Consider the following 13068-nt stretch of genomic DNA (forward strand, 5'->3'; position numbering starts at 1 on the left):
AGCCATGTTCTGGAATCTTTATTCTAAAATATATATTTTGTTTGAGCGTCCTCCAGCAAAGTCCAGGTGATACAAACAGGGCATACTCTTTCCACCAGGCTCCATAACCTTGAGGGTAGGATTTAAAGTCAAAATAATGATGCAATGGAAGACGGGTCAGAAAGACTACAGCGCAAATGAGGAAAATCCAACTTCCTGGAGGGCAAAGCTCTGGTTAAGAGCAGGCAGAACAGGATGGGGTCCAGTTGCTGCTAAAGCTTAGATACATGCCACAAATTAAAATCAGAAAATTGAAGCCCTCAGGCAAACAGGAGAACAAGACGAGTGGGTAATCAGTAAAATGATGGTCGGAGACCATAGAGGAAGCATCCTGTAATTCTGCCAAGTGTGCTAATGGAGACAGGGATGAAAACATGTGAAACCTGAGAGTTCAAAAGGGAGGTACACATGTCACAGAGGGGTTGGGAGAACAGGCTTTTTAAAAAGTGACTGAGGAGCTGGGATTTATAAGCAGAGAGGTAGGAAAGAAATCTTTAATACTGCTTCTCATGTAGAGATGCATCTCCCTCTAAGACAAAATCTGGCATTAACAAATGAGATGAATGAAGAAGATGAACTCACAAATTTTATAAAAGATCTCACAACATAGGTCCTCTAAATTGAGATTTATTTCACAAATACTGGTTTATATACATTTAGATAACCTATTTAATGTCATTAGTGACTCTGAGAATCAGACTTAAGTTCAAAATTTGCTGTTTAGATTAGAATTTCTCCAAACGTGGCCAAGGGAGAACCTAGCGCTCTCTCACTTGAGATATTTGTTTAAAAAAAAAAAAAAGTACACTTTAGAACTCAAATCAGATTCATTTCATTGGGATCTTCAGGTCACAGGAATACGAAATTTTCACAAGCTCCCCCGAAGAATTTTACAAACACTGAAATTTGAAAGCCACGAGGGGAAAGGAGGCAGACCTTGAAGGATGGACTGTTACATATTCAACTGCTCTCAAGGAACATAAGAAATAAAATACTACTTGGAATTTTTGTAGCCAAAGAAAGAGTTTTACAACAGGAGGTGTCTTTGGATACTGAAATGAGTTACCAAAGAAGAAGCAGCTTATAAAAAATCTCTGAACCTTTCTTTATATAAGATGCAGTCAAAACATAAGAGTGAATATAACAAAAAAGAAACAAACTCACAGATACAGAGAACAAACTAGAGGTTGCCAGTAGGGAGCGGGAAGGAAGGAGGAACAAGACAGGGCAGAGGATTAAGAGGTAGAAATCGCTATGTATAAAATAAATAAATACGCTACCAGGACACGCTGTATTGCATGGGGAATATAGCCCATATTTTATAATAACTATAAATGGAGTATAACTTAAAAATTGCAAATCACTATGATACACATCTGAAACCCTTAATACTGTAAATCAACTAATGACTTACAAATGACTCAATGCCAGTTTTAAAAAAAAGATGCAGTGGGCAAGCTATTTAACCTCTCAGAACCTCACTTTATTCATCTTTAAAACGGGTATTACAAATAATGTCACAAATCTTAAGAGAACTTACCCAGCTAATACATTAATTATGTGCACAGTGCCTGGCACAGAGCAAATGCCTAATGGTTGTAAGCTATAATTATCTGGATAAAATATTTGCTTAAAATGATATAGCCAGTCCTGCATTTAGAAGAGGAGAAAAGTGTCCATTACATTTCTGCCCTTAGCCCTGAGACTCCCTGAAGTACAAGTAAGGAGCCTTCAGCTGCCCTGTTCTCATAAAGAAAGAAACTGTCCTGCCCCCTGCTGGGCAACGGGTTATTAACACAGAGAGAGAAAAGGAATGAGATGTTTGCCGCATCAGTCAGGCCAGAGCGGTTTCATTGTGTGGCAGGGTCAGCTTCAAAGAGCAAACAGTGTCTCTCCTTGTCTACTTTGATGTCTCTTTTCAATCTCAGATTATGATGTCGCACTAACCTTTAGAGAAAAGGGCACTGTACTACACAGTTCTGATAAGCTGCTTTCTAAAAAACACTTCGTAGATGCTAGCAGTACTTCTTACCAAGTGGACAAGACAACAATTGTGTCATTTAATAGTGGCCTTAGGAAAAAGACACCAATGACAAAAGTGATTTCCAAATGTCACTGAAGAATGTTCTTTGTAAGTATCACTGAGGCAAATGTGGACAGTAGGTATTGTAAGAATATATGTTCATGTGAATTGTATATGCACCTATAAACATTTTTCTCCTTCACTGAAATATATACAAATTCTACAATTAAGTTCATGTAACATTTTACAGCTTAAAAGAAAATAGAATAATTGAAAGACTTGATCACTAATTTTTTAAATTTCCTTCTTTGTTCTGTTCAGTCTTTTACAAATACAGAATTTCTTATGGAAGAAATTTTTAAAGGTATTTACCTTTAAAGCTGTTTCTAAAGATATCTAAAGGTATTTTGAAGATCGAGACTCAAACCTCAGGTTTTGTGGTTTACTTTAATATGATGTCAGCCAAGTCACTTAATCTCTTTAAGCTTTAATTTTTGCCTTTAAGATGCCTACTTAGGTTTCTTGTGAGGCATAAATGCAATAATGTATAAGAAAGTGCTTTACAAATGGCAACCCATCACATAAAGAAAATTTAAAGTCAAAATGAATCACATAATTAATCTAAAATGGTTCCTCTCCATAAAATTTTAGAAATGATTTTGTAAAGATATAAGTGCAATCTCAGAGGTATGATTTTTAAGCATCCAGAAAGAGCCAAGCTACTAAGGGGACAGGCCTTCCTGTGTATTGACAAAGACTCTCTCTTAGACCAAACTTTAGCTGGGCTCCTCTAAGTCTTGTTCCTCATCCCACTTTTGGCCTGCCTAGCTCCATTTTAACAAATCATAATAGCTCTCCCCTCTTTGATACCTAATTACCTTGACTTGCCTTCAGCAGCAATCCTGTTAGTGGACCACGTGGATACAGGCAATTTTTCATGGACACAAAGTCTTACAGAAGAAGCAAATTCATTTGCCCTCACCGTCAGCTATAATCACACAAAATCCTTCTCATTGTTTTTCCAAAATTTCTCCTAGAAAACCTTACTTCTCCTTCCTAACCCATCTACTATTCACTTGAAATCTAACACATCATGGCTCCTGCAGGAAAAACTAACATTTTATCAATTATTTGAAGGCATAAAAGCAGAACTGTTATTTCCTACTTACCGATGAGAGGCAGAATTTTGATCATTACAACAAAGAGTAAATCAAGCAAATATGCCAGTATCTGATGTAAAAACAATGACATATTAAAAATTAATTTCTGTCTCTATTCAAGTGACAGTTGCAAGAAGGAAAAAAAATAAACAGCTAATTGGTGACAAAATGAAACAGTTAACTATTTAAAATATCTATCAAAGACTTATTAACATTAAGGACACTCAAAAACATCTTCAACCAATTTGATGCTTACTCACTTGTTTTAGTCTCCAGATTTTTACCCTCATCATCATTTTTTCAAGAGTAATAAGGAAGTTATTTCACAAGTTTCCAAGACAAGTATTTTATTAACTGTATTTTATGATGTAATTTTATTGTTGAGTCTACCTTCTTAGTGGTGTTATTGTGAAAGGAAATACCTTAAGGAAAACAGCTTTATATAAACCAGTTTTACCCCCCAAAGGCAGTGTTAGTTCCAGGAAGCCAAACAAAGTAAAACTTTGGAAAAGCGCTATTAGGTTTCAAATTCTATCTTCTCATTATTTGAAACCAAATATGCCAAGTTACAGATAAACACATAGCAAACTCCTAATCAACAGATTTGAACATTATCTTGGAGGTTAAATCCATTTGGAGAACATATCAGTTAATTGCTATTTTCCATGTTTAAAAGATCTGAGTACCTTCTAATTAAAGGAGGGTAGAAGAAGGGCCAGTTCAACACCTACTATCCCCCAAAACACAACATATTTAGAATATTTCAATTTTTGTACCCATTTCCCACCCCACCCCATCCCCACCCCCACCCCCAGCTTTTGGCAAACACCAATTTTTACTTTGCTTCTATGAGTTCTCATATATAAGTGAGATCATATAATATTTATCTTTCCAGGTAGCATCGAGGCCTATCTCTGTTGTCACAAATCATAGTCTCCTTTTTATAACTGAACAGTATTTCATTGTATATGCATACACCACATTTTCTTCTTCCAGTCATCTGCTGATGGAAACTTAGGTTGCTTCTGTGTCTTGGCTATCACAAATAATACTTTTCTATGAACATGGTGGGGAGGGGGATGCAAATATCTCTTTGAGATAGTGATTTCATTTCCTTGAGATATATTTGAACTGTTAGATTCTACGGTAGTTCTATTTCTAATTTTTTGAGGAACCTCTGTAACATTTTCCACAGTAGCTATACCAATTTACATGTTCTCTCAGTGAATGCTTAAATAATTCACCCAAGAAGGTAGTTCTCTCCTTTTGACAATTAAGGAAAGAGCTTAGAAAATTTAATTGACTTGTCTGGGCTCATGGTCATTTCTGACCAGATGCAGCCCATATTCTTGTATCCTATACCTGCAGTCTTTAAGAGTAACACATTTACACAAACACGTGGGAGTTTATTTGAAATAAAAATCACTATTTTGAGCAGAGTTGTAGACGAGGCAGGGAAAGAGTGTGGGCAATATTAGAATTAATTTCTTTCAAACCGTATTTGATGGAATTCAGCATGAGGATGGTAGGCATATAAGCATACAAAATAAATATCTTCTAAACATGTAAATGAGACCCAAGGATATGACTATATATATTGATGGCCTACAGAAAGGTTAGCATAATGCTTTAATATTTTCTCATGTGAATAATGAAATTAACTTACCACAATCAAGCAAGTGTAGAAAAAAATTAAGGCAACAGCTATTCTTCAAAGTTACCATAATTATTAAAATGAAATCTCATTAACCCTGCGCCAACTTATTTCAAATAGTGCCCATTCGAGGAAACTGTTATCCCGGAGGCAACTTTCTGCATTACTATGTTGTAATACAAATAATGAATCACCTTTGAACCTGGATAATTCAAAATTTGTCCTTTCTGATCTCTTACATGTTACATTCATACAGCATTGCCATTTTTACTTCTCCACTTATGAATAAGCTCTCACCTTAAATTTCTAAAATACTTTCAACTTTCACAATGAAAGAATCCAAAGACATTCTGAATATCCAAAGATACTCTGAATCTGGGAACAACGACACAATATGCAGGTGATGAAAACATTAATATAGGAGAATTCATGGATTTCTTCTTCTCTTTCCCAACTGAGTCTCCTCTCTGACCCCCCACTGGATGAAAAGGAAAGGGACGATCTGATGAGTTTCCACATCAGAGTGAGAATGGAGGCTGCCTACCACTGGGGAAACAGGGTCTGTTAGGAAGAAACCGAACACATTTCTGGGCAGCACAGCTAAGGAACTGAATGGTGGTACATGATGGTGTAAGTGAAAGCAAAGTTCTCAAGCGCTGAGTAGCAGGAGAAAAGAGCTGCGAGAAAATTTCAATAAGAGCTGTCATGCAGTCAGTGGTCTTGGACCACCTTCAATATCTTGTAAAAACATGCATGCATGTGAAGTTGCTTCAGTTGTTTCTGATTCTTTGCAACCCCATGGATTGTAAGTCACCAGAATCCTCCATCCATGGGATTCTCCAGGCAAGAACACTGGAGTGGGTTGCCATGCCCTCCTCCAGGGGATCTTCCCCACCCAGAGTCAAACCTGCATCTCTTAAATCTCCAGCATTGGCACGCGAATTCTTTACAAGTACCACCTGGGTTCTTTGTAAAAACATGAGTGAAGATCAAAATTCACATGGGACTATGCTTCTTTAAATCCAACACTGCTCTGGGACTGGACAGGGTGAGTACAGAGTTATAAACATGATCTGTGCACGCCAGCCTCCAGCACCTGCTATTTGCAGAGGTATCCACAACAAGAAGCCTTTCATAGTATCTGGACATCCTGAAATACGCCCTTTGCCCACTGGACATGCTCCAACGTGAAATATGGTGGCAGTCTTTTTCCTATAAACTACATGTATGGAAAATTAGGGTAATGTTCCCAAATGACACATTCTGTGTTAGGTTAATGGCAGACATTCTTATTATCATTATCAGTGAAGTGTACTCAGAGAAGAGAGCTAAAGTGAAAGCTATACAGTGTCTATGCTTCAGTCTTGATTAAAAGTAACACCCACAAACATACCATCATAAGAAAGAGTTAACTACTTACCTATTAAGTATTTGCTAAGATGGTGACTCTATTTAACTGTTACCTAACCTTGATAAAAAACAGAATTCCTTTGGAACTTAATATTTGAACTTTTACATAGACAGAGAAGTTTGAAAGTTTTTCAGTTCAAGAAAATAAAACTATGAAGAAATAATTCGCTTTCAGACACTTAAAATATACTTCAGAATCCTGTAATATATCACAGCCTCAGGTTATTACAGTTTTGAATGCAAAGTTTATAAAATCATTCAAAAGCCTTTCCCAAATTATGTAGATTTCGATTAGCTAATTTTTTTAACCAGAAACCTGGAGAAAAAACTATATTTGATTATCTATATGGACTCTTTTTCATAAATAAGTGACTTATAACCATTAAGTGACTTATAACCATTGACTTATAACCATTTTGGAGGGCATTTACAGAAAAGAGATTTTCCGAACATGAAAACAAAGGGACTCTACTGTAGCTATATAACCAATTGATTTTTTAAAATATAGTGTAAATTAAATTTCTATAAATAAAACCATAACCTCTTAGTTACTTAAACCATCTTCTCAGAAGATATAGGGACAAATAACAACTTCAGTTTGAGGTTTCTCTGACAGCTTCTTTAGAGTTTGATTCATTAAACTGGAACTCTAAAATGAATCCTTAAAGGAATTAAAAAGAAAAAAATACTCATTTCTGCTTTCTCTGGTTTAAAAGTTAAGATTTCCATCTTCTGATATAGAAAGTAAGACATACTTTAATTTTAACTAAATGAAGCACCTAATTTCCTCTGAAAAATACTGAAAGACATTCTGCTCCAGGGAGACGTTTAGGAGTATTTCTTCTCTTGCCAGGAACTTCTCCAAGGAAGAGCTAACATGAGAGGCCCATTTCTGTGATACCTCAGTGCGTTACACACAGCTTACAGGCACCTGAAATCCTAGAGCCTAATTAAGTGGTTCAAACCCCAAAAAAAGGACACTTGCTGACTTCAAGAGTGTACTGACCCTCTAGGAGATAAATCTCTCACTCCTCGTTGAGTCGCTCAAAGAGGCACAGAGAGGAACGAACACACACACACACACACACACACACACACACACACAAAAGGAGAGCCACGCATTGTTAAACTAATCACCTCCCCAAGTCAAGACTGGGGCAGACTAAAACTAACAAAACCAAGGGGAGAGAGGGAAAGAAAGGTATTCATTGTCTTTAAAGATGTAACAGCTGATTTTATTATACCCAAAACTTTCCACATATTGGACAGTCTGTCTCACTGCTTTTTTCTTTCATGCGGAGCTTGTACCCAAGAAACGCACTCGTGAAACACTTGGAAAAAAAATCTGTACTTGGCACAGGACAAGCTCTCAGAAGAACAAACAGCTGCTATTGTTCTTTGCGTGAAGTGGGACTCCAGACCAAGTGTGTAATTACAGCAGAATAATATTTAAGCAAGCAACCCAACGGCAGGAGAGGAAAGCCACCATAAGCAGCACCTATCATAAATATCTTTGTCCAATAAAACTGATCTGAATCTAATCTCCTTATTGAAAGGGATAGGTCAAACAGACTCAAAATGAAGCTCATTTTTATATGGCTGATGTGGCACTGAAATTAAAACTCAAGCCCAGCTCAAATCAGACAACCCAGATTCAAATCCTGGCTCTATGACTTTCTAGCTCTGATCAGTAGAAAGTTACATAATACTGGTAACAATTCAGCTTTCTTGTCAAATTTGGACATGACCACAGTACCTCTCCCTCATAGAACTATTCTGAGATTGAAATGAAAAAGCATATGTTGAACTCATAACATATAGTACATGTAGAATAAATGCTAACCATCACTACTGATGTTGCTTTTTGTTATCATCACAATGATTGTCATCAACACCATCATCATCCATAAGATCAAGCTCACAGCAGGCTCACAATTTTGAATGTCTACTGATGAATAATTGCAAACATTTAATGATGGTGTACTACATGCCAAACATTGTACTATGAGATAGTTACTATTACTATCCCCTTTGAAAAAGGAAGAAACTGGCCATCAAGAGAGGTTAAGAAACTTGCTCAAGGTCACACAGTTGGGAAGCAACAGAGCTGAAATTTGAGCCCAGGCTGTCAGGCTTCAAAGTCTAAGGCCTTAGCCACCCCACACCCTGTTTTAAAATAGAGCAACAGTGGGGATTTCCCTGGAGATCCAGTGGTTAGGACTCCAGGCTTCCACTGCATGGGTGCGGGTTCAATCCCTGATAAGGGAACTATGATCTCACATGACGCATGAGGCATGGTGAGGGGTAAAAAAAAAAAAAAAAGAGGAACAGTGAAACCAAGGCTGAGAAATTTCTCATGAACCTAAAATTTCAATACACAAGCTTCACCTCAAAACCATGAAGAGAAACTACATGCCTGAGCTGGCCTGTAGAGGGAAGCTTCTGGAAACACATCTTTGAAATAAGGTATTGAGGTAGGTGGGAAATCGTATTTGAGTGCAGTGAGTTTGCTTGTCATTAAACATATTTAGTGTATACTGACAGAAGACCTAAAGGCACAATCGAGGATCCCTGAAAAAGGCAGATATTGAAGAAGGAAAAGATGGAGCCTTTCCATATGGCAGATGAAGTAAAATAACATATGTTCTTTTAAACCCTCAATCTTGACTCTCATCAAGCAAGTCCAATTTCCAGAGTGTCCCTGAGATGTAGAAGGGAAAAGATGGGATATTTGGGGGGAAATAGCCTTCAGGCATCATAAACCTACACAACTTTACCATATGATCACCAACCAAATTCAGAGGAATAATTATTCAACTCAAGACTGTAACTGGAGATACCAACACAGCCAGAGAAGGCAAATAGAGTAAATTTAAGAACACCGTTATAGACATTTCTATGAAGAATAAATCATTTCCAATAGTCCTAGGCGTAATCTTGTCAAGTAAGGACTCTAAAGAACTACAACAGAATACCAAATCCCAACACTGCTAAGCCTTTTCCTACAGTAATTACATGAGGTTTCATTCCTAACCTCTCCAAATGCTATTATGTCTGTCTCTTGTCTATAGTGGCAAAGGCAGAAAGGTTAAGAGGAGAGAACAATTTCGTTTCAAACAAGCCACAAACTGAATGCACAATGCCGCAAAAGAAGTCTTTATTCTGTCAGCCGGCCTGCTCCTCATTAACCAGCCAAGAATGAGTCTGGAATGCACAATTTCATGGCAATCACAGCAAAGAGAGGCTGTGATGGCTGCAGGTAAAACTGACGGGTCTTGCCTCTCAGGACCACATAGTAGGGAATGAGATCGGTTTTATTTCCCCTCCACCGGGAGGATTGCTGGGCTTCCAGGTGTTTGTGAAAACAAGTCAACTGCTGCAAGAAATGAAAAATGGCCTTGACAAGATGAAGAGTTGCATTTTTCATCCTGTTTGTACACAGGACTCAATGGACACAAAGTGAGGACTGTTAACCCTTGGAGATCCAAGCCTCTCAAGAGCAGATGGTGCTACAAACCCACAAAGTTTCAGGAGGCCACAGGGCAGTGAGGGCAAGCACTTTCCTCTCGTTTCTGTAACTCAGTCTCCTCTATCCAGCATTCACATACTCCAGAATAACTGCACTTTAACAGGTAAAAACCACTTCAAATGCCCAGGTCCTTTCAGGCAGGCAATCCGTGAACAATCACAGCTCAACTGGTTTCACTTTTACCTTTACAACAAAAACCACAAACGTATCCTGGGAAGGGGTTCCATCAGCACCTCCTTGAAAATCCATTTTGCTCTTCTCCAAATCAGAAATTTTGTACAGACCTCTCTGATGATGGAAAAGAGATCTTTGCAGCAGAGGTACTTTCAAAGTACCTATTCATTCTCCAAAAACTAGCCTCTTTTAGGAATCTCAGTATTGCAGAGCAGATGGACGGTGAGGTAACAAAGAGTAGAAAGGGGAAGAAAAAAAAAGCAAAAATGCACAAGCTCTCAGACAGACACCATCATTATTCTACTTTATAATAATCCCATGAAAGTAGTGAACCACTCATTCTTCATTTATTCATTTACTGGAGAATCGTGAACGGGACTCTGGGGAAGCAAGAATGCTATCATTAACAAAAATGATCCTGTTTCTATTTGTTCCTTTGGTTACATCATGTCTGATACGTTTATAATGGCCCAACCACTTCCCTAAGTGTTTTACATGCTTTTTTCATATAATCCTTATAAACAGCATTGAAGTAGATACTATTGGTTCTACTTACTTTATCAAAGAGGAAACAGGTCCTGAAAGGCTAAATAACTCACCAAACAGTCACATAGCTAGTAAGTAGCTTGAGATAGGATTTAAACTCTGGTCTGCACTTAGAAAAAGAAATAGAGCAGCATTCTCTGTATGGTGTTAACGTATACATCACTCTGTCACCTCCAGGACATGGTCTACTAAATGCAGGCATCGGTGTACATACAAGGATATTCACTGCAACAGAGTAAAACCAAAAAATGAAAATATCATCTATCCCCAAAGTAAGGCTGGGTCACAAAGTTGTGATCAAGTCATACAATGTAATGTATGCAAAGGAAAACACAGACTAAGTGAGGGGGTGACAGAAACATTTACAGAGCACTCACTGTCTGTCAGATATTTTCCATCTATTTGCTCATTTAATCCTCTCAACCACTTCAGACAGCTGAGACACAGACAAACAAAGCATCCAATCACATGACTGCTAAGTACAAAAGCTAGGGATCCAATCCAGGCTGTCAGCTCAAAGTGTATGTTCTTAAGCAGTACCCTATATTAATGGTTACAAAACAACACAATCTCCTTTTTGGGAATGTATGTATATTCCATATTTTATTACATATACACACATTTTTAAATAAAGAAAAACCCCGATTGTTTAAAAAAAATTTATAAAAGGGTAGTTTAAAAGTTTTCTCTTCCACTTTATAACAAAATACTTCATACAGTTAGCAGAATTTCCAGAACTCAACCCCTCCCCCGCCAAAAAAAAAACAGATGTCAAAAATGGTAATGATGATGAATTATCAAGATACATATATATTTGTATCTACCATTTTCTTTTTTTACAAAAGGCACAAGATGTGAAAAAAAATAGTATCAATTAACATGACTTTTTGAACGGAATTTCAGAAATTCATTCATTTCTGGGATGAACCAGTGGTGCCTACACAACAGATACAGTTCATGCCTGGGGTTTCATGATTTCTGCCGGACATTTAAAAACATTACCTCTTGTTTTGTCCACTTTCATGTCTTTTTCACTTAACTCAAAGTACAATGGCAACAGACTGTGTACTATCTCCTTGCAGTTTCAACACTAAACCAAGATTATGGCAGAAAAGTGATCACTCAATCATCAAAGAAATCATAGGAAATAAATTAAGTCAACCAAACAGTGAGGTTGGCTTTCCTAAGGGGCTATGTCCCTGGGGTTGCAATGCATACTTTCCATCTTAGAGGTCAATGGACGGCTCTTGCCACAGTGTCCCCAGTCCTACAGAACTCAACAGCTAACGTTATGTGATTAACACCATCTGACTTATCTGTTCTATTTTAAAAGTATAATTCATGAAGTCAGCTCCTATAGAATGAAAATCTCTGGCAAACATGATGAATCCCATTTACAGTGCTGGTGTTAGGAATGGGCTAATACTAAAGGTAAAAGCCACCCAAACTACAACAAGATACCTAATATGGGGCTCGATTTTTATTTAGTGCCAAGTATTTGGTTCTCCCTCAATAACTGGTCATGGCAGTGACAATTATAAAGGTACAACCATTCGAGAACTGTAGAACACAAGGGTCTCATTAGTGCGCCTAACAATCTTAGAAAGTGTGTCTTATTAACTCTATCTTACATAATAAAGAAAATTGAATTTTAAAGGATTTAAGTAATAAACCAACGTCATTCAACTAGAGATCTGGACAAGTAGGGAATCAAGCTTGGCACAGCCTAGCCCCAAATTCACTAACCTATAGTGCCTTTCCTCCATCTTCACCTTGCCTTAAAAAGTGTGACACTAGTCTTTAGAAATACTCAACCAGAGCTTATACAGCATTTTGGAATTAATTCTGTAGAGAATTTAATCACTAGCTGGTGAATGCCAGTGGTTCCTTCCCTACGGAATCAATTCCTTTGTTTCTCTAAGCAAGTCAATGGACAATCTTCACATGGGCTAACATTTTCAGATTTCCTGTCCTTCTTAAACTTGTTTCTAAGCAGAGTAATGATTCTTCCTAGACAATATTCTCATTCCTTCAAAGTCTGCCTAACCTGTTAATATGTACATAACTCTGCTTAATATAACCAAAATACTTGCTGCCCTTAACTAAATAATAATTTGATTATTTGACCATCCCAAACACCAGTCCCACCTGTGGCTTTATTCTTGCTACTTATTAACCTGATATGAAAAGGTAGGAATGAACTACACCTAACATTTCCCTGCTTATTTAATTAACAACTATGGCTATTTGCATGTGCCTTCCTAACATATTTAGTACTAATTAAGCTTCACAGATTGAGCACAGCTCTTTCTACAAGGCACAGCACAAGCTAACAAATTCATGCTCAGAAAATTGGTATAAGTGTGGAGTATCTGCTTCAGCTCAGAAGTAGAGATTTTAATGAGTTTTGGTGGTATTCAATGTAGCACATGATTTAGAAGAAGGGAGGTGTCCTCACAGACCCAGAGAACAGTTGTGGTTGAGGGTGGGGGTAGAGTGGGAGTATGGGATTAGCAGTTGCAATTTAGTATAT

The 13068-nt window shown here is 37.5% G+C and overlaps 1 protein-coding gene across 15 annotated transcripts in view; it reads right to left on the bottom strand.

Annotated features, from left to right (window-relative positions):
• Positions 1–13068, bottom strand: part of MAGI1 (membrane associated guanylate kinase, WW and PDZ domain containing 1) — a 645788-nt gene that overhangs the window by 384360 nt on the left and 248360 nt on the right. The gene's annotated exons all lie outside the window — the stretch shown is intronic.

Source organism: Cervus canadensis, chromosome 22, assembly GCF_019320065.1.
Source record: "Cervus canadensis isolate Bull #8, Minnesota chromosome 22, ASM1932006v1, whole genome shotgun sequence".
NCBI lineage: Eukaryota > Metazoa > Chordata > Mammalia > Artiodactyla > Cervidae > Cervus > Cervus canadensis.